General features: G+C 56.9%; 1 pseudogene; it reads right to left on the bottom strand.

The window, feature by feature from the left end:
- The window catches only part of LOC130159849 (hydrocephalus-inducing protein homolog), a 98,440-nt pseudogene that overhangs the window by 8,125 nt on the left and 72,979 nt on the right, over positions 1 to 17,336 (bottom strand).

The following is a 17,336-nucleotide window of genomic DNA, read 5'->3' on the forward strand; positions in this document are numbered from 1 at the left end:
CAGGCAGGGCAGGTGGTGCAGGTCTTCTCTCACCTTTTCTCTTGCAATCGGGATGCGTCCTGGTCTGCTCGGTAGATGAGGAATTTAAAGTCAAGGCTGCCTTTGTTCTCCAGCATGAAGGTGCAGGTTTTCCTGCTGCCCTTCACCATGGCACCGAAGCTGATGAGCGAGGCGGGGTGAATGCTGTACTTGCTGAACACAGCTTTCGCCGACACCCTCACTGGGATGACGGCGACGGTCTCGCCTCCTCCGCAGATGCTGGGCTCCATCACCTGCAGCCAGAGGAGGGCTTGGTAAAACCAGCAAAGAGGCCAGCCTCTGACTCTGTTCCCTGATCCCACCCCAGGTCCCCACCAGCTCATCCTCCCTGTTTCAACGCCTCCTCCGGAGCCAGACTTTCAGCTCCGCTTAGGAAGCATCACAAATGTTTTCTGAGACATTGCTGTCACCTACGAGAATTACCCAGCTAAAGCCCTCCTTCCAGAAGGCACCTGTCCTGCTCACGCTCCCAAGACGTGCTGTGCCACCACTGCCTGGCTGGGGCAGCTCACCTGGTAGTGCAGGATGGGTTTGTCCTCGATATTCACTTCCATCTTGGGGTGGAAGAACACCTGGACCTGCACAGGGTGCCCGGAGGCAGCCAGCAGGCCCTTCTGCGGCTGGATAGTGAAGTGGCTTGCCAGGTCTGGTATGGTGGTGCCTGCAGCTTTCAGCTGGAAACTGGGGAGAAAGGGAAGGAACAAAGACCTCTGCAGTTAAAAGTACAAGTGCCACCAGCACAGCCAGGACTTGACATAAGACCATAAAAAAATTAAAAGGGAATGAGTCCAGCTCTGCTTGGGGAATCTCAGATCTTGACAGAGTGCAGACCATCATGAGTGTTGCAAACTAACCTCGACACCCAATTTTCTCATCCCCTCCTTTAAAGAGTCATAAAGAGAAAGGAGCTGCCCCTCAGAGGAAGGCAATGGATCTCAGCAGTGAGTGGCTTCAATTTCAGGGTCTCTCCTTCTGGTTCCTGCTCAGCTGTGAAGGACTGCTGGTGTGGGGCTGCATTCTCCCTTAAAGTCTTTGAGATTAGGGAGCCCGGGCTTTTTATTTAACCAGACCACGAGGCAGCCAGCACGGGAAGCGGTTCTAGCCATGGGCAGGAGGAGAAGGCAGGCCTGTGCAGATGGTGGCACCACGCGTTCACAGACCAGGCAGCTGGACCCACCTGTACGCAATCTCGTACTTCCCCTTGTTCCTCAGAGTCAGCACTTGCTTTGCATCATCCAGGACTTTCAGGACTCCAAAATCCACGGTGCCACCTGCACCTGCAGAAAACCCGCAGAGCCAGGCAAGAAACGGGGAGTATTAGTGAGCTGCTACAGACCACACCAAGTGACAAGACAGATATTTCAACACTTCCAGGCCAATTTCAATTGGCCTCTCAATACTGAAATGGGGCTTATAAGAAAGGTGGGGACAGGTGTTTCCGGGGGGGCTGTAGTGACAGGACAGGGGGCAATGGCTTTGAACTGGAGGGGAGAATTACATTAGCTGTTGGGAAGAAATTCTTCACTGTGAGGGTGGCGAGGCACTGGCAGAGGCTGCCCGAGCAGCTGTGGCTGCCCCATTCAAGGCCAGGTTGGACGGGGCTTGGGGCAACCTGGACTAGTGGAAGGTGTTCCTGCCCATGGCAGGGGGGTTGGGACAAGACAATCTTTGAGGTCCTTTCCAACCCAAACTGTTCTATGACACTTGGAGTTCTCAGGCAGCCCAAAACCCTTCTCAGCAAGTCTCCATTCTTGGAAATTTTCTTTAGCTACTTTGCTGCCCTTGCTCTTCTTACTCGGAGGGTATCTGCAGGGTTTAGCAGGTGAGGAGCTGCGTTTCTGTCTTCTTGCTTCCAAGCACTGATCCGACAACTTTGTGTGCCCTGCTGAGCCCTCAGGAGCTGCCAATTGCTCGCTCACATCGCTGTTGTTTCTAAGCCCCCAGACCAACCTGCACACTGCAAAGCTCAGGGGCGAGAGACTCGAGGCTGGCTGTGCCCTGACAGCCCTTCACTCCACTCAACTTGCAGGATACGCGCTTTATGTGACTGGGCCACGCTTGCATGCTACCCCATCACAAGCGCTTTGGTTGCTCACCTGCCAAGGCAAGGCAACACACCCAGACTGCTTTGTTTTGGGGCATCCACTGACCTTTAGGAATGCTGATGATGGGAGCAACATCATAGCCCTCTGCAGAAATGAGGATATTTTCAGTCTGGACAATCCCCAGGATGTTTTCTGCATCTGAAACCTGAGGCAGCGAGAAACGAACACTGCTTAGACCGTTCTCTTAAATTCTTTTGGTAGACAACGTACGAGTCCTTGTCTCTGCTGGCTGCTTCCACCATGGCCTCCCCTGCTTGACAAGCACTTGTGGATTCCCAAACTCTCCCAACCTGCTCATCTCACGGGCTGACCCAGCGAGATGCTGCTGCAGTAAGAAGCCCTACCAGCCCAGCTCGGCACTCCTTCAGCAGGGAGTGCTGCCGCGGAAGCACCCGGGGAGACACAGCGATGGAAAAACAACCTCAAGAATTGTGAGGTGTCCCAGAGCAGGTGGCATTGACCGTCAACCCTCTCCTCTTCAATCACCCAGCATCCTCACTGAAGTGCAGCCCCCAAACCACGGGGGACAAAACCCCAGGGTGACAGCTTGTTGCTCTCTGTTAAGAGCCCCGGACAGGCTCCAGCATGGGCGCAGGGAGCACACCGAGGTCTGGACAACCAAACAGCAGCATTCAACCACGCACAGCGGCAAGGTGGCTGTAACGTGCGCTCAGGACACAGCGCCTGGTTGTCTGGGCTGACGCAGATGCTCAGGGATGCACCATGTGCTCTGGTGAACCCAGGCTGAGGCAGCAGAAGTTGGGGTCACAGCAGCCTTGTGTCCCTCAGGTGCAGCTCTTCCTGGCCCAGCAGCACACATGCCCCCTGAAGCTCAGCTATAAGAGCAAGTTCCTTGCTGCTAAGGGCCTGCCCCCCCGGCGATGCGGGTAGAAAGGAACCTCAGGAAGGCTCATCCTTTGTCCCCCTCTTTGCAGGGAACCCTTCAAGCACAGCCTCCACCCCGAAGATCTCGTTGCCCTGCCAGGGAGGGCACAGTCCCCCCCTCACCTCCAGTCGGATCTTCTTCTCAATGTTGAGAGCCTTTGTGGGCTTGAAATACAGATGCACGTCAAACTCCGTGCGCGGAGCCACGATGCCCTCGCGTTGTGACACGGAGAAGTCCTCGCCCAGGTTTTCCAGCCCACAGAGCTGCCAGGCCACAGGCAGCAGGGTGCTGTTTTGCAGGACCAGGGTCTTGCTGTCCTCCCTGCAGAGGCAGAAAGACACCCTGCACCAGCTGCTCGATGGTCAGGATAGGCCTTGCAACTGAATGCATCTTGGAGCAGCCCTATGCATTAGTTTATATATATATCTTTATCTATACACATCCAGTATTTATAGTATCCATAACATTAGTTAAATGTTTTCTCTGTGTCACAAGTCTCAGAGGTGAGGTCCTGGGGAAGGGCTGGGTGCTAACGGTGTATCCAACAGAAGGGACATAAGGAGGAGCAACTGCACTGCTCTCCGAACCAGCAGACGAGATACAAATGAATCAAGATGCCCATTGCACCACGTTGCTGGGGGCTACAGAGCTTGCGGCTGTCCTGGGAGAACCAAGCCAGCAAGGAACGGTGAGCAAGAGACCGGGAACTGCTGGCAGAAAGAGGGACGCCAGCCCAACATCCAGCCTGAAGGGCCATGCAGCCAGCCAGAGAGGCTGAAGGGGAGCTCACCGACAGCACCCGTCCCCAGCAGAGGGGCCGTGAGATGACTGACCTGTGCAGAAGCAGCCTGTTGAAATGCACGTGCTTGGGGCTGACCCTCAGCTCCACCTTCACCCCCTGGCAGCACAGGGGGAAGACCACCGGCTCTGGGTTCTCCTTAATGCGGCAGACGAGCTTGTCTTCCACCAGACCAGCTGAAGTGGGGTACGCCCAAATGCTCAGCTTCTAGCCCCGTCCCCGAAACAAGAAATACAGAAGAGCACTCAGTGAGCAGGAGGAATGGCTCCTGGGCACTTACACCAGTGCCTGCCCTACCTGCTGTCCCCTACCTGCTTCTCGTTCGGTTTCAGCCTCATGCTGGGAGGTTTTACAAGGAACGTGTCCGCCTTGAGATCGCGCTCAAAGGAGAAACGCGCCTCTACTTCCAAGGGGGTGACGTTGAGGATGGTTATCGTCTCACAGTTGCTGGGACAGTCCAGTGCCTTGTACCTGTCCACAAAAGGGGAAAAGGCTGCAGAGGAGACCGTCGCCTTCATCCCACACCAAGGAAAGCGCCATGTCCTGGCAGCGGGAGGCTGCACTGCAAGACCATGTACCAACAAGCAGGCCAAGAAAAAGGATCATTTTCAGGGGCACACTGGATGCTATGTGTGTCCATCCTTGCGTTACTTTGATGTCCACCCCTGTACTTGGTGCCTCCAGCCCAGACGCGTGATGATGCACAGGCCACTTAAAGAGCATTTTACAAATTAGAAATTCAAAGATGCCTGGAAAAACAGAGGTACTGCAGGCACGTGGGTTCTCCCCCTTTCTTTGTTGGGTTTCCTTCCCTGCAGGGTACAAAGAAATGCTCTTGGAAAGAGCTTTTAAAAATAGTTTAGCTTTTGTCTTCCAAAACAGTCACGAGATTGCCTTGTATTTCACAGGTTAGCTCAAAGTCTGAGGGAAGGAAATAGAGAGGATTCATTCCCAAGAGGAATGCTGAATTTAAAAAACGTCCCTTCCCTCGGGTATGGAGCAGATTTGGGAGTTAAAGGGTTAAAAAGCACAAACAGAAACCCAAGGCCATGCAGCAGCCTGGCTAAAGATCCTCTTTTGGGTTTTGAACTGTTTTGATTTCATTTGCTTGGGTTGTCAAAATACCACTGGCTCTCCAGAGCTCCCATGAAGAGGAGAACTTAATTTCTAATATTTAAAAAAAAAGCTAAGTTAAAAATAGAAATGCGCCAGCACCTACAATGGCAACTTTTTCAGGCAGACTTTGTCCAGCATTGAGGACGGGGAAACAGAATTTCCATTTTCATTCCTCTGCAGATCCCCCACGCCCCCATATCGGCAGGTCGAATCATAAGGCCTTACTAATATTACAAACGGATGAATGTTTTATAAAACCATCAGCAAAATAATTGCTTGTTCAGTCCACCTGTAGAGCTCAAAGCACTTTTAAAAAACACCATAAAGTTCATTTCTTAGGTGGCGAAGCTGAGATGTGGCGGGGAGACACAAGCTGCTCCAAGTGACCTTCAGGCTGGAAGCAGCACATGGCTCTGGCCACCAAGGCACCCACCAGGGAGGAAGATCAGCTCCGTCTCTCCCCTGCTCCTCCAGGACTCACTTGCCCATCATCTGCTCAAGTTCACACATCTGTGGCCCTTCAGCCCCCTGCATCTCCCAGGCAGGTCTCCACCTGGGCCTGCCCTGAATTGTGCCTCTGGGACGGCTCGTCCCCAGACGTGTCCGTGACAGCACGAGGCCCTGGAGGTGCCATCCCAACGTCCCATGCTGCGCAGGCAGCGCATCAGGATGCTCGCTCAGGGCGGGGAGCACGTACCAATTTCTTGACTTCCCACACAGCAGCGGTCCAAAGTGGAAGACACCCGTCTCCGTGACATACTGCTTGAAGACAATGTCGTCGTCTGCCTTGCTCTTCCTTCGGCGGGGAAACACCAGCCTGGGCAGAGAAAACAGGGAATGAAGAGCTGTGAGATGCTCCAAGTAGAAAACCTGGTCAGAAAGCCGTAACCCTTACTGGTGGCTGTGGTACCAGTACTCCCAGCTCCAGGCATGGGACAAGATGCTGGGCGGCTCAGGCAGCACGCTCTGCCCGAGCCAGAAGGTCACCGGGGTACAAGGGGCAGCCCTGGCTCTGAGCCCAGGGGGGAGCAGCGTGGGAGGCTCCCAGGGGCAAGCCTTACCGTGGGTCTTGGCTGATGGTGGGGTACAGGCAGGTGCCCCTGCAGGGCAGCTGGTACAGTCGCTTTGTCCCCAGGATCTCGAAACGCAGCGTCTGCTCAAACTGGCCCAGCACCGTGGAGCTGAAGTGGACCTTCAGTTCCACCTCACCGCGGGCAGGCACTATCCACCGGCAGCTGCTCAGCCTGGCAGTTAAAGAGAGGGCTTCAGACACGGCTAATGAGCAAACAAGACGAGGAGGAGGGCTGTGGACTCGCCATCCCACGGAGGCACCAACAGAGGGGCCCTGAGGAGCTGGGGATGACAGACCTCACTTGACAGGGTGGCCATGAAGCAGAGCGATCTCCTCAGCCCTCAGCTCACCTGACATGTCTCGGCGGGGATGGGACCATGTCCTCGCCGCTTTGGTGCGCCCCAGGAGAAGATACGGGTGCTTCCCTGTCCAGCCCCTGGAGACATCTCCTGCCCTGACCGGAGCTCTGCTTCTCCCTCGCAGCCTCCCAGCTGCCCGCAGCTTTCTCCTCACTCGACTGGCTCCTCACAGGGGTGACCTGCTCCTCTGGGGTCTGAGCCACAAGGGGAGGGAGAAAACAGAGAGGTGAGACCTGCCCCGAGACATCCCCCTCCTGGAAAGCAAGCTGTGGGTTTGTTAACAATTAGGGGAAGCACTAAATAAACAACCACATCTGCCCAGGGACTTGGTCTTCCTCATCAGGTCTAGTTTTGCCTACAACACTCTCCTTGCCCAGGACCTCAAGGCAAGGCGAGGGTTTGAGGTGTTTTTTTAAACCGTTATTCTCATCTTACAGACATCACAGTGATCCTTCCCCACCCACCCCCCTGCCCTGGCACCTTCACTTCGGGCACAACGGGGGCATCCACGAGACTTACGGCAGCATTCTTGTCTTCTTCTGCAGTGGCGCCTTCTGGCACAACAAAGACAAAGTGCTTGAGGGCTTCTGCTGCAGGGGCCATCCGCTCTGCCGGGTAGTGGATCACGGAGTAGAAAGCAGTAGGGGGGATGGGAAGCCCGGAGGGACCCAGTCCAAGGCTATCCAGGACCTAAAGCGTAAGAGAAAACCCTGTTTGTACTCCTGTCACCTTCATCCTCACACTCACTCCTTAAAGGCACGGAGCTTTCGGCAATGTGGTGGGGGTTTATTTATATCAGGCACCGTGCTTCTTCATGCCCAGTGGAGTGGGCAGGCTCCAGAGCAGTGCCAGGACCTACAAGTGGGACCTAGAGAGAAACCTCTCCCTGCAGTGACTCAGCTGAAGGAAACCTGAGCTGCCCTGCCCTGGGACCATTTGCAATGATTTCCAGGCTGGGAAATTCTCTCAACAGACGGGATGCTTGTACAGAGAGCACTCCTGCTTCCCACCCACCTGAGGGATGGTGAGAACCTCCCGCAGCCATGGGGCTGCTGCGGAGCCATTGTGGAACATCATCGGTGGCCCGGACAAGGCTCTGTGCCATTGTCACCTGGTGGGACATGATGTACCGGGGCCCAGGAGCACGGCAGGCTCAGCCTCCGAGCCTCACAGGGCTTTACCTGCTCTGCCGCTGGCAGCTCGCTGCTCTCCAGGATCTTCCTAGTCACATCTTCTGAGCCCAGCACCTGGATGTCCAAGCAGGGCACCCCGACACCCTGGCCTCTGGCTGACCCTTTTGCACCTTCCCCTTCCAGCTGAGGTATTCTGGCATCCTCAAGAGCCTTCAGTTCTGCCAGATGCTCTTTCTCCAGCCTCCCCTGATGCTCCTTCTCTCCGTCCCTCCGGCTCCTGGGGCTGGATGTGTGCTGGGGCTGCTCTTCTGCTGGGTGCCGTGCGTCCTCGTGGTTCAGGGGGAACAGCAGGATACCCTGAACCCTGTCCCAGGATGACAAAATATGCGCAACATCCTTCTGTGACGTCTCGTAGATATTAAACCTCAGGGCTAAGTTCTCGCTGTCACTCTGGGCCTCATTTTTGGTTTCCCCCTCTTCCAGGTCTGTGGGGTGTGCAGCCGCTGCCAGGTGGGCATCCATCAGGGTGACCTTGCTCTGCTTTTGCTCATCTTCCTTTGTGCAACGTGCAACAGAGCCCGGGTGCTTCCTTACAGATCGTGTCTTGACCACCCCCTTGGTGACCTCCGACCTCCGGCTGTTGGATGTGTTGGTGTTGCTGGTGGGACTGTTCATGCCCTGGGCAGGAAGAGCAAAAAAAGCAGTGAGCATTTCAAAGCACTGACTCAGGTGCTGTAGGGCAGCAATGATCTTTACAATAGCACCCCAAACCTCGCTCGAGACCTGTGCTAGGCACCCTACAAATCCCAGTTCAGAACATAGCTGGTACCCAGTTTAGCTCAACAAACCAAACTCTTCAGTGTCAGACTGATGAGGAGTCCTGCAAACCAGCTGAGGAACAGAACAGGTTCCCAACCCAAGCAGAGAACTTAAGACACCTCCTTACTCCCGTGCAGTCCTCTGGGTTCATTTCTGGTGCGCTGAGCATCCCTGTGGCTGGCTGATCCTTTGCAAAGTCTGCCTGCTAATGAATACCTAAGGCCTGGGGGCATCTCCTGCCAGACATGTAGGAAAAGACCCCACATCCCAGACAGATCATGGCTCACAGGTGTAAGTCACAGGCAGAGTGGGAAGAAACGCTGGACTAAAACTACCTAGGGCTTCAGTAGTCAGTATGTGGAGTTACATGAAGCCAGGACTCAAAGGCGGCATGATCTTAGTAGAGCAGCTCTAGCAGCAAACCCATGGGAAGACACCCCGGTGCAGCAGCAGCACGATCAGACCCCGGTGGTTGTTTCCCAGCACAGCCCCACATGTTGCTCCTGACAGGTGCTCGTCCCCAGCACTGCGTGGGGCTCCCTGGGGCACGGCGCAGCTCCGTAGGAAGGTCCCCAGGGCTTTCAGTCATTTCTGTAAACAACCACGCACCTGCTTGCCACCAGGCCGGCTTTTCCTCCTCAAAGCATTCTCTTGGTCTTTTCCAGCCTTTCTCTTCCCCTGCTCAGAATTCTTCAGCTCTTCCTCCTTCAAGCGTTCCAGCTCCTGCCGACGCTTTTCCTCCAGCTCTCGAGCTAGCTGCTCCATCTCCCTTCAGCAAGCCAAACAGAAAACATGCCCGAGAGTCACCACCAGAAGCCTGGGCTTGCCGCCATCCCAGCTGGTCCTGCACTTCGTTCCCTGACCCTGAGGCCAGGCAGAACTGTTAGGCCATCTCTGTGGACCTCCCTCAGCCTGGGGAGGCTGGGAATATCCCATGTGAGGAGAGGTGGGAGGGGACCTCCAGGGCCAGCCAAACCTCAGCCTTGCTTCGTAAGGTCAGCCTGGGCTGAACGAAGTGCGGAAACACACGCTCGCTTTAAACAGGTCCCCCTCCCAGTTTCAGACTTAGCCTGTGCATCCTCCTCAACCCCTGCGGCCTCCCCTCCTGGGCTGCTTTGCTGGATCAGAGCTTCTCCCAGGCTGACCTGCTGCTGCAGCTGAGGGTGAGCCCAAGACCCACCGGCTTCTATGGCCAGTGTCGCTCAGGAAGGAAAAACCTAGGAGATCAGCAAGGACTTCCCCTACGGCAGGACTGGCATCTAAACCAAGCCAGCACAGCTGCGCCTCACACCAAGCCACACCACAACCCCTCTGGTGTGGGGAAGAAGGGGGGTGAAGATGAGAACCAACGTAATTAACTTAGAGACACTTCTAAGAGCAGCGGTCAGGCAAGCCCAGAGCCCAGGTCCCGGCAGCCACCGTCTAAACCCGCGGGCTCTCCGCTCAGCTGGAGAGAAGATGTTCTCTCCTGGGAGGAAGGGCCTTCCTCTGCTGGGAACCTGGAGGGTGGAACTGCCCGCTTGGAACAGACACTTTCGGGCCTTTGCCCCGTGACCCCTCTGAGCTCAACCGAGGTCTCCGGAGCAGGAAAACCCTGCAGGGGCACCCTCCTGGGGAGTTACAGGCGCACAGACCTCTGCCTCCTCTCGCGCTGGACTTGGCGTATCTTGTTATGAAGCTGAATTTTCTGCTCCGCACTGAGGGCATCATACTCATCCTCGTCCATCTCCCAGAGACGTTCTCTCTCCCTGCGGGCAGCTTCTTCCTGCTCCCGTCCTTCAGCCAAGGCCAGAGGAGAAACCATTAGCAGAGCTTGCTGTTGGGGGTGAGCTGCCAGGATTCACAGCTGTGTCCCGAGCCAGCCGATCATCCTGCCAGGAGATGCTGGGGAGCTCACAGCCCTGCTCCAAAATTCAGATCAGCCCCTGAACTGTCAACAGTTCACGGCGAGTTCCCGCGCCTTGCCTGGCTCCTGCGCACCAGCGTGGCAGGCAGCTGCTGCTGCTGCTTCGGTACTGAGCCACAACAGCTGGCACTTGTGCCCAGGCTTTCACGGTAGAGACCAAGGGAAGTCTTCCCAGCCTCAGCTCTGCTCTGCTGCATTTTAAGCGACTGTGAGCTGAGCGCTGGCTACACCCAGGCAGAAGGTGGAAGGATTAATAAGACCACTTCTTACAAGCTCTGCTGGTAACCCAGATACACACAGATAAGGCTGAGTGCTTGACAGGGAAGATTTGAGAGGTGCGGAGATGAAAAGTCTCACCTTCCTGCTCTTTTGCAGCTGTCTCCCTGGCTTTAAAGGACACATAATCCTGGAACAGGTTCACGACGTAGATGTGAGGCCGATTTCCAACAGCTTTGAGCAGGCAGAGGAGAGCAGATGCCATGTTGTGCGCAAAGAGGGTTTCCAGGCCATCAAACACCACGCCCTGGTAGCAGTCACTCAGCTGCGAATAAAGTTGAAAAGGAACAGCTTTTCTAGTCAGCTGTGGCACACACGGGGCTCTCAGCCAGTCAGTAAATGTCCACTGTCAGCAGATGTCAAAGGACACCAGCCATCGTTGCGTCCAGCGCATCAGCCCAGACGAGCTCTGATCTTTCCCCACGTTCTGCCACCTTGGGGCATCTGCAGCTTCCCCCAAGGATCCCTGCGTGCAGCTCGGGGCTCCTCTGAGAGCAGATACAGACCTCCTCTCCAAACTGCCTCGCTGCCTGTCTCTCTGGAGCAGGAACGCAGCATCTGCCCCCACCCCACCCACGTACCTGGAGCCTTTCGGAGAGGATGGCCACCAGCAAGTCCTCGGGCAGCACGCAGCTCAGACAGCCCAGCCCTCCCTCTGTGCTGCCACCGATGCTCAGCCGTCGCTGCGCAGGGACGCAGGGAAGGGGAGGGTGGAGATGAGAAATGGAGGAGCCCTGCAATGTTGAACGCCACAAGAAAAGTAAACCACTTGGGTAACCCCTGAACAGTTCCAACTGCTGGGCTTGCAGCCAGGGTTTTCCACTAGCGGGAGGCTCGAACCAACCCTGCAGGCCAGCAGCTCCAGGGGACAACCCTGGAGGACACACCCCGTGGCTTGCAAGCCCCCAGCGCAGCATCCCGCAGCTTTGCCCACTGCCTGCGGCCACATTAGCCAGGACTGCACTTTGCCAACAAACTGTTGAGGCCCAGTCGAGATTTCTGCCAGAGCACAGGGGTTTGTTCCCACCCCAAGCATGCCCAGCTGGCGCTCTGCACCACACACCCACACACCAGCCCCCACTCTAAGCAGCCCCTTCGCTTCTCAGAGGCAACAGAAAGGACCCAGGCATTAACCAGCGCAGATCACGCTTCACCTGGCAGCTTGTCGAATCCCTTCGATGCTGTTCCCGGGATTGGGATGCACGGCCATCCGCCTTCCTCTTGCTTGCTGCAGTGCTCACCGGCCTTTGGGAACTCGGGGACTGCAGGCTGCCGTCCTCCCCAGAGCTGGACTGGCGCAGCACTGAGCTGTGCCCGGCCTTGGCGTGGCACTGCACGCTGAGAGAGACATCTGCATTGTGACCTGCAGAGGGGACAGATGGCTCAGCGGGGCTGGCGATGGGTGCTGCGGGGAGCAAGCGGGCACCTTCCACCCCTGGCAGGGACACAGCACTTGTCCCCCAGCCTGCTGGGCACTAGCAGCGCTGCTCTCCAGAAGCAGCTCCTGCCCTGCTTCCCTTACTAGCACGATAAAGCTGAGAGAGGACGGAAAAGCCAGAGAGTTTGTCGTGCACAGCCCCGTGTCCCTCCTTAATAAACATGCACACAGGTGACACTTTGCACAGCAGCTCCCCTATGGATCAAGCCAAAGATTCGTCCCCCAGCACCATCATTTTCCTACCTTGCACCCATCCTGCCTTCTCCCGTGGAGACTGTAACGGGCAGCCCTGCCCCAGCGGCATCACCCATCTCCACGGAAGCTAAACCCTCTGCCTGGGATAACCCCACCCGGCACCCAGAGCCTTTTCCCTTCCACCAGCTCCCAACCACCCAGGTTCAAAGCTGAGCAATGTAAAACGTCCCCCGCCAAGGCCAGCGTCTGGCCTCACCCTGCAGAGCTCAGGGCAACAACTGCCCAAGAAAGTTTCCCCAAAGTCTCCAGTCTCACATGGAGCACAGCACAGCACGCACCAGCTCCGCAACCTGGCAGTGTCAGTATAGGGGGAAAAAAAATACATTTCCAGAGAAAAAGAGCTCATCTGCAGTGAGTCTCATCCAAAATTCCTCCAGGAGGTTATTCTTCCCTTCCTCTCATGTCTGTGAAGCTACACTCACAGTCAGTCACCTAGAGCTTAATGAGCCACTTCAGAGGGTTATTCCTTGTTCAAGTGGGCAGCAGTTCTGCCTGATGGCCACAGGGAGCAAGCTGGATTCAGCTCTGAGAAAATGTTTTTATAAAGCTCTGAGAAAGGTACGGGTGTGCTTCACCACTCCCAGAAAAAGGGACGTGTGTCAAGAAGCCCAGAGGCAGTAAAAATGCCTTTGTCTGACCCCTCAAAACAGAGCTGCTTAATCACCCGAGCTGTGTTATGAAATGGCTCTGCATTTCGACACGCTTGCACCCATGCTCCCCAAGAGACCCAAGGGCTGCCAAACTCCTCTGGAGCAAGCAGAAGCAGGTGGCCGTGGTGGGTTTCCAAAGCGCCGCTCCGCGCCCAGTGTTCCTCCTTACCCTCATCCTCTGTCTCCTTGTGGCTCTGCTCAGCGGCAGCCCTGACGCACAGCTCCCGGGCACGGAGCCCTGCCGCGCTGCTCCCGTCAGAGATGGCTTCTGTCACCACGGCGTCGATGGACAAGCAGGCAGCGCTGTAATATTTGGACAGGGCGACCGCTGCCGCTGTCTTTCCTTGAGAGAGAGAGGAAGGCGGCTTGGTGACATTTGCAGGTGAAGCATTCTCAGGGACAGGCTCTGGAAAGCCCCCCCAGAGGCTTTGCAGGTTTCAAGGACAGTCAGAAAGCACATGTCCCTTTAGGGGACACCACGAGGGAGGCAGCTTCAGCACGGTCAGAAGCGCTGAACTCCAGAGGCAGGTGGATCGCCTCCACCTCCGGTTCAGCCCAGGACTCTGTCCCTTGTGGTGTGACCTCAGCCCTGGGCCAGGACATTGTTTCGAGCCCTGTCCCACCACCACCGTTCGCTACCCTGTGCTGGTGGGTGCCAGCTGGGCACAGTCTGGGGGTCAGCACGGGCTAGGGGCTGCTCCCATGAGGAAACACGGGCACTAGGCAATGTGGTCCCATGCAGCAAGAGGGACATGGCCACCCCGTCTGGGGGGACAAGAGCCTAGCTATACGGACACAAGATGAGCCACACCACTGGCACCAGCTAGGCAAAGGCCTGGGACTGTTTCACGGACCAGCAGAGCTGTGGCTTGCCTCGCTTCGCTTCAACTGGCCGACCAAGCACCACGGCCCACCAGGATAAGTCTCTCCTGCTTCCCGCTCTCCTTGCAGCCAACAGCTCACGTGCCTGTCCGAGGTGCCCCATGGACGATGATGACGATCCCTCTGCGGTTTCCGCCTGTGCGCCCTTCTGCAGGGATATCGATGCCCAGGTGGCGGGCGATGGCCCTATGGACAGGGCTGTTGGCCAGCTCTCCCGCAGCCTCCTTGCTGCTGCTGGTGCTCTGCTGGTGCTCTGCTGTGTAGAACCAGGTAGAAAAGTCAGCCTCCTGCCTCCCTGTGACCCTGATCGCCCTCCCCATCCCCTCAGATCCTGCGAGAGGAGACTGCTGAAACCAATGTCACAGCCCAGATCTCATCGTGCCTGTCCTCGAGGCTCGCGCAGATCCAGCTGCTGGTGAAGGGGCCTGTTCAGAGCACAGTAAGTGGGGTGGCAGGAGGAGGAAAGAGCATCTGGCAACACCCAAGAGGCCCGGGCCACATCTTCCATGAACCCTCCCCACGGTCCTCATGGGAGTTTGGTCCCGGGTCCTGGTGCCTAAGGGGGGTGACAGGTGCAACTGGGCATTGGGAACAGTCCCGAGGGAGATGGCACCAGGCTGCAGTGAAGCAATGGAGGTGGCACTGAAGTCCACCGCTGGGGCTCTTTTGCTACAATGGACAAAATAGGTGAAGAGCTTCGGGTTACCAGCCGTCCCGCGTCTTTCCTTAACACCTTCCTCCTCCTCTTCCCCACATTCGGATTCTGAATTCACCCTGTTGGACTGGCTTTCATCGAAAAGGGAGGGGGGAACGACCGAGCTACGGGGTGAGGTGCTGCAAACAACCCCAGCGGAGTGCTTTCTGCCCCCATCTGACAGGTGCCAGGCACCTTCAGAGCTGGCCGAGGAGGAAGGACGTGGGGAAGGAATGGCAACCTGCTCTTGGCCATTCCCACTTTGCAGGGCCACAAGCAAAAGCAAAAATCTCCTAAGGAGGGAGACTCCCAAGGCACCGAGGAGCCTGTCCAGGGGTATTCTGAGCTTGTGCTTGTGTTGCCGCGAAGGAACAAATCTAAACCAGCTCGTTAGATTAGACTTGGTCCTACAGGCTGAAGAACTCATCTGAGCCTGCTCTTTGCAGCTGAGGGACACAAGGGGACACCCTGACGATTTCCCCAGTGTGTGGCAGTAAGATATGAGCTTGCTTTAGCTGCACTCAGGGCTGCGAGAGGATGCGTCTCACAAGCCACAGGTTTTCACCTGGCAATTCCTCCACCAAGCTGGGGAACAGGCGGCTGCTAAAAGCACGGGCTTTCCGTGGAGAATGAGGTCATGGAGAACTCAGGGTACGCAGCCTGGACTCCCTGCTGTGTCCACACTCAGGACAGACCATGCCAAACCCTCACCCTTGTCCTGGTCCGCTGGGTCCCCGGTCTTGGGCTTTGCTTGATCATCCTGCAGCCTCTTCTGGTCCTGAGAGTACTCCAGCACCTCTGGGGGCAGCTTCTCACCCGGGCCACGCAGGGGCAGCAACAAGGTGTTGCGGCTGTCGTAGTCCTTCAGCATGCGCAGGACCTGTGCGCGGAGGGAACAGAAACCACGTACAGGAGGGGTTTCTTGACCACACGAACACACTGCCCAGCCAACCAGTCTTCTCCCTCATGCCTTCCTCCCAACACGGACTACCCAAGCACCCCCCTCCGCCTGCCAGCAGAGCTGGCTGCCCCTCAAGTGCCGCCAGGCTGTGCCCTGGGGACTGCCTCCATCTCCCTGGCGCAAGCCCGGGAATGCCACCACAGCGCTGTGAAGCTACGGCAGCACGCACACGGGGACCAGACCTTCCCGCTCACCTGCTCCTCCTCAAGGTACTGCTGGTCAAACTCCAGCGAGTAAAACTCGATGGGAAACTCGCACGGGTTCTTCACCACCACTGTCCCCTCCGCCCCACGGCTGTATGGCAGCACCGGTCCCAGCTCAAGCACTGGGGGGCTGAACTCCAGCTGCGGCTCCAGACCTTGTCCCGAGACCTGCAGCTGGAGGTGCTGGCTGCTCTGGCAAATGTTAATCTTCAGCCTCCTTCTGTAGGACTTCTGAAAAGAGAGAAGCACAGAAAGGTCCTGCACTAAGTCCCAGGTGACAAGGGCCTGGAATTCAACCCTTGCCCCAAGGTCAGCGGTGTCATCAGTACCTCTAAGGTGAATGGAAAACAGGTATTTAATTATAGCAGAGGCTGCAGCACCTGCATGCTGGCTCCGGGTAACTGGGATGGATCCTGGGTGAGGTGTAACTGGCTGTTTGGTGTCAGATCTGAAACAGTCTGTCACACGTTTTCACCCAGTCACGAGGGAGCGCAGTGCTCGTGAGAAAGGTCCTCGGGGTTACGCTGCCCAGACACAGCTGTGGCACTGCTGCATCAGGCAAACACCAGCCACGCAAGAGGCAGATGAGCTCCCGCTGGCTAGAAATAAGGGTCATCTTCTCTGCTCAGCGTTTGGCTCTGGCCAAAGCCCAACACAAGCTGGTTGCATCCCTACTAGCAATTCTACCGTCCCTGGGACTGTTCCCAGGCATGGAAGCACTTGTGTCCATGCTGTCACACACTGCCAGCTTCCAAGTCACTGTGGCCACATGCAAACTGCCTTTGGGAATGCTCCATCGCTTAAGCTGACTCCCAGACCGCGTGGGAACACGCAGGCAGGTTGGGCCAGAGCCACAGGGACTGCTGGCAGCGTACCGCTACAGGTGACAGTCCCGCCGTGCCCAGGAAGGTGTCTGGCGGCTGTTTTGTCTGCTGGTACCGGCAGCAGGATTAGCCCAGGTTGGCCCTTCCAGGGTTGTCCCCTGCGAGCATGCCAGCTGCTCTGCGCCGGGGCGTTGCAGCCCGCAGATATGCCCACACCAGGTGGAAGATGAGGGGAAACAGGTGGATCTCCTCCACGTGCCGAGAGGGAGCCACACCGCCGAGCCTGGATGCTCCCTGTGCAACTCCCCGTGGGGATTCCAAAGCGCTTCTCAGAAGTGCGCGCTACAGGGGAAACTGGGGCACAGTGGGTACGGGGCTGGCAGAAAGCTCCATGCGGAGGCCAGACCTCATCCCCTGCGCTGGGCTCTCATTTCCACACTGCCCTGCCAGACCTCCGCGGGGTGACACCTGCCAATCTCACCTCTTCCACGGGTGAAAACCTGACTCGCATGTTGCATCGCTGTCCGGGAGCGAGGGTTCCGGCCGAGGGCAGTGCCTCAAAGACACGGGGCTTGGCTTCCAACTCCTGCAGCAGCTTCCGACGCATGCTCGCTGACAAGCATTTGTCCACCTGGGCACAGAAACCAGGCGTGTGAGGTGGCCTTTGTGGGGACAGACTCTTGGTTCCTGCCGTGCTCTGAGATACTGTTACGGTGCGGAGAGCACCCACGTCCAAACCAGACGTGGCCACCATAACCTGGTGGCACCATAAATGGGAGCAAAGATGTGTAGGCAGGGCAGGCAGATGGGGAGGCACTGTCCTCAGAGGAGGAGGAATGGGTGAAGATGGCAGAGAAGTGAAGCATCAGCTAACGAACAGGTCCAGGCGAAGCAGCCTTGCTCCGTACCCTCAGAAGCT

The sequence above is a fragment of the Falco biarmicus genome, chromosome 16 (assembly GCF_023638135.1).
Source record: "Falco biarmicus isolate bFalBia1 chromosome 16, bFalBia1.pri, whole genome shotgun sequence".
NCBI lineage: Eukaryota > Metazoa > Chordata > Aves > Falconiformes > Falconidae > Falco > Falco biarmicus.